This window comes from Tupaia chinensis, unplaced genomic scaffold (assembly GCF_000334495.1).
Source record: "Tupaia chinensis unplaced genomic scaffold, TupChi_1.0 Scaffold000102_1, whole genome shotgun sequence".
In the NCBI taxonomy this organism is placed as follows: Eukaryota; Metazoa; Chordata; class Mammalia; order Scandentia; family Tupaiidae; genus Tupaia; species Tupaia belangeri.
In genome coordinates this window covers 1,030,950-1,044,108 of record NW_006159566.1, presented here as the reverse complement: position 1 = coordinate 1,044,108, position 13,159 = coordinate 1,030,950, and the positions used below count along the sequence as shown (strand labels likewise).

At 44.1% G+C, this 13,159-nt stretch overlaps 1 long non-coding RNA gene across 1 annotated transcript in view; it reads right to left on the bottom strand.

The window, feature by feature from the left end:
• Positions 1 to 1,007: 1,007 nt before the first annotated feature.
• Positions 1,008 to 13,159, bottom strand: part of LOC102489010 (uncharacterized) — a 17,449-nt gene continuing 5,297 nt past the window's right edge. Inside the window, exons 2-3 of the long non-coding RNA XR_333864.1 lie at positions 1,870 to 2,480; positions 1,008 to 1,206 (exon numbers count right to left, since the gene is read on the bottom strand). This is a non-coding gene — a long non-coding RNA (uncharacterized LOC102489010). The remainder of the gene's footprint in view (positions 1,207 to 1,869; positions 2,481 to 13,159) is intronic.

Below are 13,159 nucleotides of genomic sequence, written 5' to 3'. Positions count from 1 at the left end.
AAGGGAAGAATTATGACTTCCAGTTCCAGAAGAAGGACAGAGACAAGACTGCACATGAGGCGGCCACTCAAAGGGCCAGCCCTCACCCTGGAAGCTTCTGATCTGCAGTTAGAAGCCCTATGGCGAAGCATGTCCTTCCCATCACGACGCAGGGCTCGTCTTGTGAGTAAAGAGCATATGACTCCTTGAAGAGCATAGGGCAGGAAACTATGAAATTGCTCTAATGTTCAACACCAGGAACCCCCAAAGCATTAAAGAGAGAGAGGAGCAACTGGTAAACCACAGATACTTAGGCTTATTATTCAGTGAGGAAAAAAATGTGATAACTGATTCATCTTACTCGTCGTGGTCTCTATATTGATTGGGATTCAAAATAAAAAGTAGCTGGATATTGTTCATTGGTTGAAAGTATGGGCTTTGCAGATTTTTGCTTAGTCTTTTTGTTGTTGTTGTTGTTGTTAAGAGACTTTTGCTTAGAGTGCATGAATTCACCAGAGAGAGAGAGTGAGAGAGAAAGGGAAATCATCCCCCAAGGGGGATAGGCACACCACGATCCCTTCTCCCCCATTCTCCTCCCGGGACCTTGGGCATGCATACACATGTACCCAGTGTGAGTTTTAAGCTGCTGGGTCTCTGACTTGAACCATGGTTGGCCATGTGAGAGTCCAGTGACGTAACCACTATGTCATCTGCTGGCACCGAGAACCATAGAATCTTAACACTGGAGCGAACCCTGGGTGCCAGGTAATTATTTAGGCTACTGGTTATTAAACCAGGATTTTATTTAAAAAAATAATATAGAGACTCCACAAATGTTTGAGTCAAACTTCATTTTTCAAGTATCTACAAACATTAAAAAAAAAAAAACCTTGAGACCTTAAAATATGACACATACATTCAAACAGGAACTAAGTCAAATTTAACACACTGAAGAGCATTGACCCAACGAATTCTGTAGATTAATTCTACTTGGGTAGACCTTAAAATGAAACATCTTCCATCTCTGTGGATGTATTTGAACTTCATGGAAATAGGTTATTGATTAGAAAGGTCTGTGCTAGTCTTTATCAAATTCAGGCCCACCCAGATTCGTCTCAGTTGTAAGGACGGGCGTTTGATGGCGGCTTATCCATGTGGTGTTTCCTTCAGTGTCAGACAAGGCCCAGCTGCTGGTTAGAGGCTGCAATCCTGACACAATCATCAGACCTACAAAATCAGAAAAGTTGCCATGTACTGCATGTTTATTATGCAATGAGAATAATACTAACTGAATGTTGACTCTTAATTTGATTATTTAATCATAAATCATTTAACTCTACTGCATTCCTCCTGGTGTTTTATGATGATTAAATGAGAAGATGCATATAAGCTACTGAATACAGGACTTGGCCCGTGGGAAGCATTCAATATGTAGTGAGGATGATTCACTCTCACAAACATTCCTCTGGGATTATCTGCAATTCACTTGAACATACTCCAGTGGAGTATGTGTTAGTTTTACTCTTTATCCTACAGACTGGGTAGTTAACATATGTAGTTCCTTAAATGAAAATATATAACCCAGGGCATTAGTTAGTATTTTAAAGACTCCAATACACAGCACAGACTCCGCTGTCTTCATTTCTGATCTGAATCAGGTTTTCTAATTAGCAATATGCATATAGAAATGACATTTCACTAGAGAAATAAATAGTGTTCAAGAAGGAGTGAGTTGACTAGAAATATTGAATAGGCACTCCCATCCTTAAATGTATAGGAAGCAGGAACGTTGGCTACCCCAATAGTCTACTACACCCTTCAAGTGGTAACCTATGCTTCAGATTATAAGTACTGCTGGCGTAGTTAGAATTTAATGGAGGATTATGTCACCTGAGCAACTAGGTCAGCGGAATCCTGTGGTCAGACAATTGCTGCACCTGCCTGAAGTGAGACTTTCATGTGAGGCGCTTTCAAAGTGTCTGAAGGGCAGAGAGTTGGCAGCCACTGAACTTGCATAAAATAAGGTAGACTGGCTGTTTAATGCGTGCTTGCAAACATGGCCGAATGTGGTCGTTGTAACGTACTTCCTATGCCCAGGGTGCCATGGAAGAGACCTATACTAACTTCTATCTACTCAAGAGAACCTAGTAATTCACAACAATCTGCATCTTGCAAATGAGGAAACAAGCTGAAAGAGGTTCTGGACTTTGCGCGGGGTCAGTTGAGGTCAAGTGGTAGGGCTGAGCTACTTCCTGTCCAAGCTTCTGTTCCTCCCCAACATGGCCCACTGCCCCTAAGAAAGAGACCGCGTTGGTGAGTAACTGCCGCATGACGATAATATCATCGCTTCGATGGTCTTAGCAGTTTGAGAGCTCCGGGGGCTTCCAGTCTGACTTCTGTTCTATGATAAGGCCGGCATGTGGCTGTCAGATACTGTTAATGATTCAGACTTCAAACAACACGTCTTGCTAATCTTCACTCCGGCTTCTGAGTTCCTCCAACTGGAGATATTAAAGAGAAGAGTGAAAACACGGTACCGTTCACAATATTGGGAACCAAACCAAAACAAAAACATCATTTGAATTTTTGAGCCTGATGTGAGATGATATCTGTCATTCATAATTTCAGATATTGAATTTTTAATCTTCTGTAAATAGCCCCATTTTTCTCGTAGGTGACTTTATAGGGAGTAACTACTATACATTTGAAATGATAAAATAAACGTATATTGACACAGTATAACGTTGACTGGTTCTGTATTGGTGTATAGTATCTTACAGGATAAATGTGACCTGTTATTATAAATAACCTTCAAAGTCATTGTTTTTGGAGGTGACATAACAGCATAGGCTTCAAACCCCCGTGTTTATTTCAGCTGGGATTTGGTAAATTGTTTAACCTCTCTGAGATTTGGTTTAGTAATATGTAAAAGAGATAATACAATAAAATGGAAAAGATTTTGTGAAAACTAAATGAACTCAAATGTGTGATACACTTACCACAATGTTCCACATGACATTTTTATTATTTTATAATTATTATTACTATTATTAACACCATCTTTATTATCTAGTGCCATGATCCACCTGAAGCAAAACTCTCCTATCCATTTTGCCTGTTATCACTAAGCTCCCTTGAGTAGGGAGGGAGATCACTGCTTACTATCCCATTGAATCCACGCCTATTCCTGGAAATTGACACGTGGGTTCTAGTTCTGCCTCCCAAGCCAAGAGTCTCCCTCTGGCATCAAGATAGCTTCTTGGGGACCAGCAGATGGCATAATGGCTACGTCACTGAATTCCCATGTAGTTGACCGCGGTTCGAGTTCCAGACCCCGTGGCTTAAACTCACGCCGGGCGCGTGTATGTGCATGCCCAAGATCCCGAGAGGAGAATGGAGAAGGGATTGTGGCATGGCCATCTCCCTGGGGGGTGATTTCTCACTTCCTGTCTCTCTCTCTTTCTGGCGAGCGCACGCGCCCTATAGCAAAAGCCTCTCAAAAAAAAAAAAAACAAAAACAAAAAACCAAACAACCTTTTAGCTATTTAAAAAAAAATAATTATTTTTAAATTTACCTATTATTATTTGTTATTTTAAAAATTTGCTATAGAGCACGTGCACTCACCAGAGAGAGAGGGGAAAGTGAGAAAGAAAGCCACCAGGACTTGAACTGCCGTAGGCCATGTGGGAATCCAGCACCTCAACCACCATATCACCTGCTGGCTGTAGCCCTTTAGCTATAAAATGACATCTTCACATGAGAGGGAAGGGCTAGCCAAACAGGACAGCTTGACGTTGGCTTCTTCTGTCTGATGACATAAAGAGAGTTACAAAGAGTTTGTCTAGGGATAAACCAGCTTCCGACGCAGCTACGTTGAGCAACTGTATACCCTAAGCAGAGTTTTTAAAATATGTACACTATCAGCCAGGCTCTAGGGGTTTTCTGGGGAGGGCAGTTTGAGAAGTTGGGAAATCCTGCTGTGTTTTGTGATTGCAGTGGCTGCTTGTCCTCAGGAGCCTGGAGCAAATGTGAACTGTCCTGGAAAGACCGACATTCTAGCACCTGCTACCGGCTCTGCAGCACCTCCCATTACTCCCTTTTCATGGAGGAAGAGTGAGGCTCATGGGCTGGGTGTGAAGTAGCTCGCACCGAGATGGGCACGTAGGGCTGGAGCTGAGTTTCCAGCCTACCCTGGTGAATCCAGAGCCCACGTTCATCTCTCTCCAACAGTAAGGAGTCACCTGAGTCCTGGGGACGTTTCTTGGTAGCTGATTTTAGCCTAATAGTAGAAAGCAGTCCATGAGTGAGTTGTTACTTTCTAACTATACCAAGTATTAACATTTAGTAGCTGCGTTTGGCCAACCTCAAGATTTTTTGGTTTTGTCTTTTTTCAGAGTTCCCCCCCCCCATAGGGCACATGCACTCACCAGAGAGAGAGAGACAGAGACAGACAGTGAGAGGGAAAGTGAGAAGTCACCCTTCGAGGGGATGGCCACACTGAAGTCCCTTCTCTTCCATTATCCTCCTGAGATCTTGGGCACACACGCACACATGCCAGTGTGATCTTCAAGCCACCAGGTGCAGGACACAAACCAAGGTCGGCCATGTGAGAGACTGCAACGTAACCACTCCGCCATCTGCTGGCCTCCAACCTTAAGTTTTAGTCGATATTTTTCTATTTTATAACACGGTAAAGGGATTGTAAAAACACTATTTCTTCCTCCAAGGCTCAAAAATAAAATTTCCATTTGCAATGAAAAAAAGTAACACAACCTGGAGGACGTTCTTAGGACTACTGAATTGGCTCCTGGGCACAGGTTGCTGTCACTTGGCACCTTCAACTTCTATGGGGACTCTCGGCTCACGCATTTGCTTCCCTGAACATTAAAGCCTTGCCTTCGAAGCGTCAAAGAGGCTAAAGGAGTACCAGGGGCTCTGAACACTACTTCAGTAATTCTGATTATCAGGAGGAATTGCAGCAGAAGATGGTGATTAAACTCCACAGCAGGTTTGAATCTTGGTCCTGACCACTCGGCAGCACCATGACCTCAGACCTGTGTCTTTCTTTATTTCTGTGGGACTCAGCTTCCTCGTCGGTTAAGTCAGGGTAAGGGCAGTGGAGTCCTCACAAAGGTTGAATGAGCTGAGCGTACAGCCCCGACCAAGGCCGAGCATGCTGTGGGGACTTGAAAGGGCCTCATACTTCTTACTGTTTCTCCTGCACGGCTGAGAACTGAATAGTCTAGGTGGCGATTGAGCACCTTGAAATAAACTTTACTTTTTACTACTATGAGGGGAGGGAGTGAGAAAAGGGAGGTAGTTATTCAGTATCAGAAGAAGCTAATCAGGAATCCACACTCCAGAAGTAACTGTTTAAGTATTGCTTTTCTTTTTTTTAAGAGACGTTTTTGCTATAGGGCACATGCACTTGCCGGAGAGACAGAGAAGTGAGAAATCCCCCTCCAAGGGGTATGGCCACACTGCAATCGCTTCATTCTGTTCTCAGAATTTGGGGCATGCACATACACGTGCCCAGCATCATGAATTTCAAGCTGCGGGTCCGGGACCTGAATTGAGGTTAGCTATGTGAGAGTTCAGCACCTCAACCACTATGCTACTTGCTGATATTACAAAAATACATGCCAGAAGGTTCTTTAATTGGTGGATGGGGAGCGACCCAATGTTCTTCCTTTGGGGCCCGCAGAGTTGTTCGATATGTGTCATAGAAAGTTTTGGCAAGCCTCGCTACCCCTGACAGACAGGGTAAGAAGCTGGGATCTTCAGAGTTGCAGCTCTCCCCCAAGCTGTTCAGTCTCAAGTTCACTTCCTGATTCTTGGAAGGCTCTGTTCCCATGACACATTTGGAATGCTGGCTGGGATCAGAACATCAAGGAAAGCCTCCCGGGGCGTGTGCCGTGAGTGAGGTGTGGTCAGAAGGCCTGTGGACAAGCAGCGGGCCTTTCCAAGCCTAGGAGAACAAGCTCCGTGACTGTGCTTGTACTTGCCTGATGACACACGTTTATACTTTAAGAAGTCAGTCCAGGTTATATTTTCATTGTAACATATCGCCTTACTAGATGGCAATTTGGGGAAGATTAGAGGAGAGGGGGTTTATGGCTTTTACCCATCTCTCTGGCCAGCAGAGAGTAATCTTATTAGAATAACCAGTGACTGGTTGAGTGACCAGGTTGGTGTAGGTCAGTTCTCAACAAGGAGGAATCTTATAAAGCACTGGGCATGATGCTCGATGTACCCCTCCTCCTTCTCCCCTGTACCCTTATGCTCCTGCCAGAGGGCAGGATGGTAGGTCCCCACCTTTCATTCACTTATTCAACACCCATTTACGGAGTGCCTGCTACAAGCCAGGTGCTATGCTAGGTGTGGGGAATAGGTGTAGTAGTGATCAAAACACACACACACCCCTGCTCACATTCCAGGGAAGGAAGAGGGACAATAAACAGAAATAACTAGTAACAGCTCTCCTTTCCCTGAATCCCGTATTTGTCCTGGACAGCAAGATGGCGGTGGGGCCAACTTTGCGAGAGGGAAACAGAAGGCATCTTGGGAAAGCTGCTTCCTTGTGAGTGGACTGGGCTGCTGGGTGCTAGGAATGACTTGTCCTAGCGCTTCAGACCAGTTCTTCGATGTACATGTGCAATAAACAAATGAGGAAGCAAAACACAAGCAAAAAAAAAAAAAAAAAGAAAAGAAAAAAGAAAAACCTGCCCTTTTAGTTTGATAACAAAGTCCAACTTGTTGAAGAGCCAACTCTTTTTATTTATTTATTTCAATTTTGCCAGAGTAACATGTACTTTGCTAGGGAGAGGGGAAAAGCGAGATAATACCCCTGGTGGGATGACCATGACACAATCCCGTCTCCTCTATTTCTCTTTCCTCTCGGGATTTTGGGCACGTATGCACACACCCCCAGTGTGTTTCTCAAGCTTCCAGGGTCTGGGACTAGAACCAGGTAGGATTGATATGGAGAGTCCCTGAATTTATGAATAACTCAAGGCTGATAGCTATCTAAGGTTTCTGCCCTCTGGCAAACTTACTGGTCCCCCCTGGAGCTACAAGTTAACCTGAAAACCTCGAAGAGATTAGTACCTTGAATAGATTAGTATCTTGAATAGATTAGTCTTCCTGCTTCTCTGTCTCCTCCCTTTGACGCTGCATAGGGTGAGTTCTGAGTCCAAGACTGCCCCTTCCCCTTCCCCAATTCCCCCCCTAAAAGACTGTGTCCAATCCCCACTAGGGTCTGGCTATTCAGAGTGTTAACTCCTTCATGTCCGCTGGCGTGATAAACAGTTCTCTAATCTCCCTGAGTGTTGCTTTCCATTCCTCAGTGTCTAGTTTTGTTAGCCACATGTCATGGGCTGGCCCCAAGAGGCAGCTCATACATGGAGAACTTCATGGGAGCTCTGTATTTGTTTCGGACAGAGACAATTGCAGGTGGAGCTCTCTACCTCCATGGGACCAGTGTCCCTTATGGTTTTCTAGGTAAAGGTATTTCCTGTTTAAGAAAGAAACAAAATTCAGGATTCCCCTTCATGTCTAGTAGTGAACAGTCAGCTCTGACTCAGCCTGACTCTCAAACAGCTTTTCAACTATTTTTCCCTTATTTCAACCCTCTACAGGTTTGAGAGCTTGTTTAGTTTCTGTTTTCTCCTTGCTTCCCTGCCCCAGTCCCCCAGCCCACTCGCTTTGCTCTGTTTCCTGGGGAAGTGACCTCTTTTCTCCCAAGGACAGTCTTTCTCCTCCTCACATTATGATTTCAAGCTCTTGGGCCTCCATGTTTCCAATATTCTAGGATTATGCTTTTGTCTTTTATAATCCTGTCTCCTTTCCCCTTTAATAACTGCATTCACCCTCATCCAATAATAAAAATAAAAAGAGAGAATAAGTTAGGATTTAAGTTTATGACCCAGAAAAAAAGAAAGTCATTTTGGTGTTAATCCAAGCACAGTTGAAGCTTGCTTTAGGAAACATGTGACCTAGACTTTTGAATTTGAGGATCATTAATTATACAATGGTTATTTGTGTCACACAAATATTACATAGTTACTGATGGTAGTAGTGTGTCAATGAAAAAAGAAATAGTGAGACATGGTTTTTTTATTTGTTTTTAGAGGGATATCTTGCTATAGGGCATGTGTGCTCACCAGAGAGACAGAGAAAGACAGAGAGACAGAAAGCAAGAAATCACCCCCCAGGGGAGATGGCCACATCACAATCCCTTTTCTGTTCTTCTCTTGGGCAGAATCTTGGGTATGCACACATATACACCTGATGTGAGTTTTAAGCCTCCAGGTCCAGGACTCGAAACACAGTCGACTATGTGGGAGTCCAATGATGTAGCAATTATGCCATCTGCTGGTAACGAGATTCAGTTTTAAGTCACAACCCTTGGAGCATGTAAAATCAGATTTTGTTTATGCATATTTTCTTACAAATTTGAGGAACTATATATAAATACATATATATATATATTTTTTTTGAAAGGTTTTTGTTATAGGGCACGTGCACTCGCCAGAAAGACAGAAAGAGACAGAGAGACAGAAAGCGAGAAATCACGCCCCAGGGGGGATGGTCATGCCGCAATCCCTTCTCCTCCATTCTCCTCTCGGGATCTTGGGCACACACGCACACACTCTTGGCGTCAGTTTAAGCCGCTGGGTCTGGGACTCAAACCATGGTCAACTACATGGGAGTCCAGTGACATAGCCATTACGCTAACTGCTGGTCCAAGGGACAATATATTTTTAAGTGAGTTATATCAATATAATATTGAATGTAAAAGCGAAAAAAAAAAAAAAGAGAGACATCTTGATTGGTTGGGACCTGATTGGGGGGTCGCCATTATCTCACACAATAATTAATAGTTATCTTTAGATATTGAGGTAAACTGGACCTTCCTACTCATCACTTACTTGAATATCAAATATTTTTCCAGCTGCTATTTGTAGAAGATGGATTTACAGAAAGTATAAGACCAAGCCCCTGCTCTCTAGATCACTTACGGTTCAGCCGTGAAGATAAACCATACGCGTAGAGAAAGTTCGTCAAGCTCTCGAGGAGGGCATGGTAGGTACTGACTGAGAGCTATGAACCTTATCCACCTGGCCTGCCTTCAGGCTTTATTGGTACCCAACCCTCTTTCAGCCCAGACCAGACTTTACTACGCCGGCTGACATGGGCCCAATGCAGGAGACACTTCCCAAGCTATCTGTCTTGCGCCCAGATGCAAGTATCCAAGGATTATGATCATTGCTGTCAGTGGTCTCTATCAGTAAGTTAGGCCTTTGTCAGAGGGCAGCACCTGCACTTACCAGGGAGACACGGGTGGGGGAGGGGAGGTGGTATGGAAGCACCCCCCAACGGGGTGTGGTCACAGCGCAGTCCCTTCTCCATTTCTTCTTCCTTTCAGGATTTGCGGCACACACACATGCATGCATATGCACCCGTGGTGTTTCTGCAGCTGCCAGGCCTGATGCTCAAAGTACAGGGCTGGCCATGTGAGATCCAGCTCCCTCAATCATCAGCCTGGGGGTGAGCCCCAGGGCAAGTTCATTTTGATTGCAATTTAGTCGCAGTCTGGGTTACTTGCTCGCCTTTGAGTGCAGCAGGAGAGAAACCTCTCTCTAAACATTAAAAGAATCTCCCTTTCCACCTGGTTGGGCCACTGTTTCTATCACACCCGCCACTGGACTGATAACAGTCAAACAGAGACGGGCTTGCACTGAGCAGGGCTGTGTGTGCTCCTGATCAAAACTTAGGATGCCGCTGGAAAGGGGAACGAAGGGGAGGGCTTAGTAACAAAAACAGTATTTTCAGGCCACCAGATGGTGAAAAGGTTAAGATGTAGATCCCACATAGCTGACTATTCAGTTCGAATCCTGGATCCGGCAGTTTGAAAATCACATCAGGCACATGTGAGTTCAAGCCCAAAATCCCGAGGAGAAGGGATTGTAGCCTGGCCATCCCCGCCAGGAGGTGATTTCTCACTTTCCCTCTCTCTTTGTCTCTGTCTGATGAGCACACATACCCTATGGCAAATACCTAAAAAAAAAAAAAGAGAGAGAGCGGGAGAAGAGTATTTTCTGCAGGGCAGGGCAGTATGGAACCTTAGGCTGCTAAGGTCTTGCTTAGTAGATTAGTTTTGCATCATCAGTATTGGCAAATATTCAAGTGCCCCGAGAAAACCAAACAGCTCCGCAAAATGCCTTACTTCCTGCAGAATAAGATTATGTACTGGGAAACAAACAAAAAAATACTTCCCTCAAACTATTCAAACTTTTCAATATATTCCATTGGAAGGATTCCCAGTCTTTTAAAATTACTTTGGTTTTAGAGGACCATAAGCAAAACTTACTGCTGTGAGATTATTGAAGAATCTCCCAAAATTTATTCTAATTTAAAAATATATATGAAAAACTTAATGTGAAAAAAACTAGAAACACAGGAGACAGGAAAAAATGTCATGTCAAGCAATTTTAAAATGTACTAGGCCAGCAGGTGGTGTGGTGGTTAAGGTGCTGATTCTTACACGGCTGACTGCTCTTTTGAGTCCTGGACCTAGCAGCTTGAAAAATCATCCTGGGGGAAGAGCAGGTGGCATGGTGGCTAGGATGCTGGATTTCCACATAGCCGATTGTGGTTCAAGTCTCAAACTTGGTGGTTCGAAACTCATGCCAGGTGCTTGCGCATGCATGCCCAAAATCCCAGGAGGAGGGAAACAGCAGTTAGGGTAATGGCTATGTCACTGGACTCCCACATAGTCGACCACAGTTCGAGTCCCGGAACCGGTGGCTTAAAACTCACGCCGGGCGCGTGTGCATGTGTACCCAAGATCCCGAGAGGAGAATGGAGGAGAAGGGATTGTGGCATGACCATCCCCCCTGGGGGGTGATTTCTTGCTTTCTGTCTCTATGTCTCTCTCTGTCTGTCTGGCAAGCGCACGCGCCCTATAGCAAAAACCTCTCCAAAAAAAAAAGGAAAAAAAATCCCAGGAGGAGAATGGAGGAGAAAGGGGTTGAAGCATGGCCATTCTACCAGAGTTATTTCCCACTTTCCCTCTCTCTGTTTCTCTCCATCTCTCCAGCAAGGGCATGTGCTTTATAGCAAAAAAGAAAAAATCATGCTGGGTCATGTGCGTGCGTGCCCAAGATCCCAGGAAAAGAATGGAGGAGAAGGGACTGCAGTGTGGTCGTCCCCCCTGGGGGGGTGATTTCTCACTTTCCCTCTCACTGTCTCACTGTCTCTCTCTGGTGAATATACACCCTATGACAAAAAGTCTAAAATAAATAATAAAAAAATGCATGTACTATATTAATCTGTTACATGACAGTTACTTTAAATGTCTGTGAACTGGGCAGAAGAGAACTTCTTCAATTTAAGCCTAGATTTATACTGTCATCAAATTCTTTAGAAACCTCAATTCCATTGAAAGGAGACATACCTGTGAAAACTATTCTGGGAGAAAAAGACTGGAAGGAATAATCCCAAATGTTGATATTATCTCTGAGCAGGTTGATTATGAATGATTATTATGGTCTTAACCTTTTTTAACGTTTTCATGTTTTCTAAAACAAACATTATGGATTACTTTTTTCAATCAGAATGCAATTTTGTTGTTGCTGTTTTCGTTAGAGAGCGCACACGCTCACTGGAGACAAGAAAGACAGAGAGACAAAGGAAAGTGAGAAATCATCTCCAGGGTGGGTGGGGGGTGGCCACACTGCAATCCCTTCTCCTCCATTCTCCCCTTGGGACTTTGGGCATGCACGCACACATGCCCAGCTTGAGAAAATTCATGACGTGTTTTTGGTTTTTCTATGCAAAAATACATCATGACTTTTCAGACAACCCAGTATTACTAAAAACGTATGGGTTCATAAGCCAGCATCAACCTCTGTGCCCAAATATCCCATCAAAATACCCTAAATGGCTAGTTATATTAGAACCAATTGCTCCAGGTGATTCATGACAATTATGTTGATCACAGTGGATCATTCTTTGTTGCTATTCTTACCTACCCTGCAAGTTAGAGACCACAACGTGAGTCCTTTCTGACAAAGTACTACATTTTTATGAAGGGATGGGACTCGAAGAATTGCATTCCAAACAGCTAAGCAGACCTTAAAACTGGTATCCGGAAAACTAAATCTGATGCAGGGACCTATTTTGTCTGACTCGCACAGAGTAAGGGAGTATGAATTCGCCAATGGTCTTAAACACATTAGAAGACTTTGTGTAACATCTGAACTTTTAGATTCCTCAGAAAAATCAGAAGACTGGAATTGCCTCTACGCAGCCATCACCTGCAGCTGAGTAGCTCATTGCCTCTTTATCCCACCCTGCTCCTGCAGTAGTGCTCGGTTTGCCACACTACCCACTACTCCCTATTGCACTGCTATTCCCCAGAGGGAATAGCTATGAGCACTGACTCTGAAGTCGTACTGCCTGGCATAGAATGATGGTTCCATTTTTAAGAGTGTATCAGAGCCAGCCCCCATGGTCTTGTGGTTATATGAAGTGTATCCCACATGGCCGACTGCACAGTTCAAGTCTTGAACCTACTGGCTTGAAAAATATGCAACCTGCCTGTGCATGGATGCCCACAGTCCTGAAAGGAGGAAGAAATGGAGGAGAAGGGATTGACGTGTGACCATTCCCCACAGGGGGAACTTTCTCACTATTTTTCTCTCTCTCCAGTGAGCATACGTGCCTGGCAATTTTTTTTTTAAGTGTATGTCTTCAGCAAATTATAATACTTAGTTTACATGGGTCTCAGTTTCATTACTGGTAAGACAGAATAATAACAGTGCTTATCTCCTGACCTTATAGTAAGTACTAAAAGAGAAGATACATGTAAAGACTTGGGACCAGCAGTTAACATAATGGCTATGTCACTGAACTCCCATGTAGTTGGCCATAGTTCGAGTCCCAGACCTGCTGGCTTAAACTCACGCCGGGCTCATGTGCGTGCATGCCCAAGATCCCGAGAGGAGAATGGAGGAGAAGGGATTGCAGCATGGCAACCCCCCCTGGGGAGTGATTTCTTGCTTTCTGTCTCTCTGTCTCTCTTTGTCTTTCTGGAGAGCGCATGCACCCTATAGCAAAAAAAAAAAAAAAAAAAAAAAAAAAAAATTAACACAGGAGCCCGCAAGGGGGAAAGGG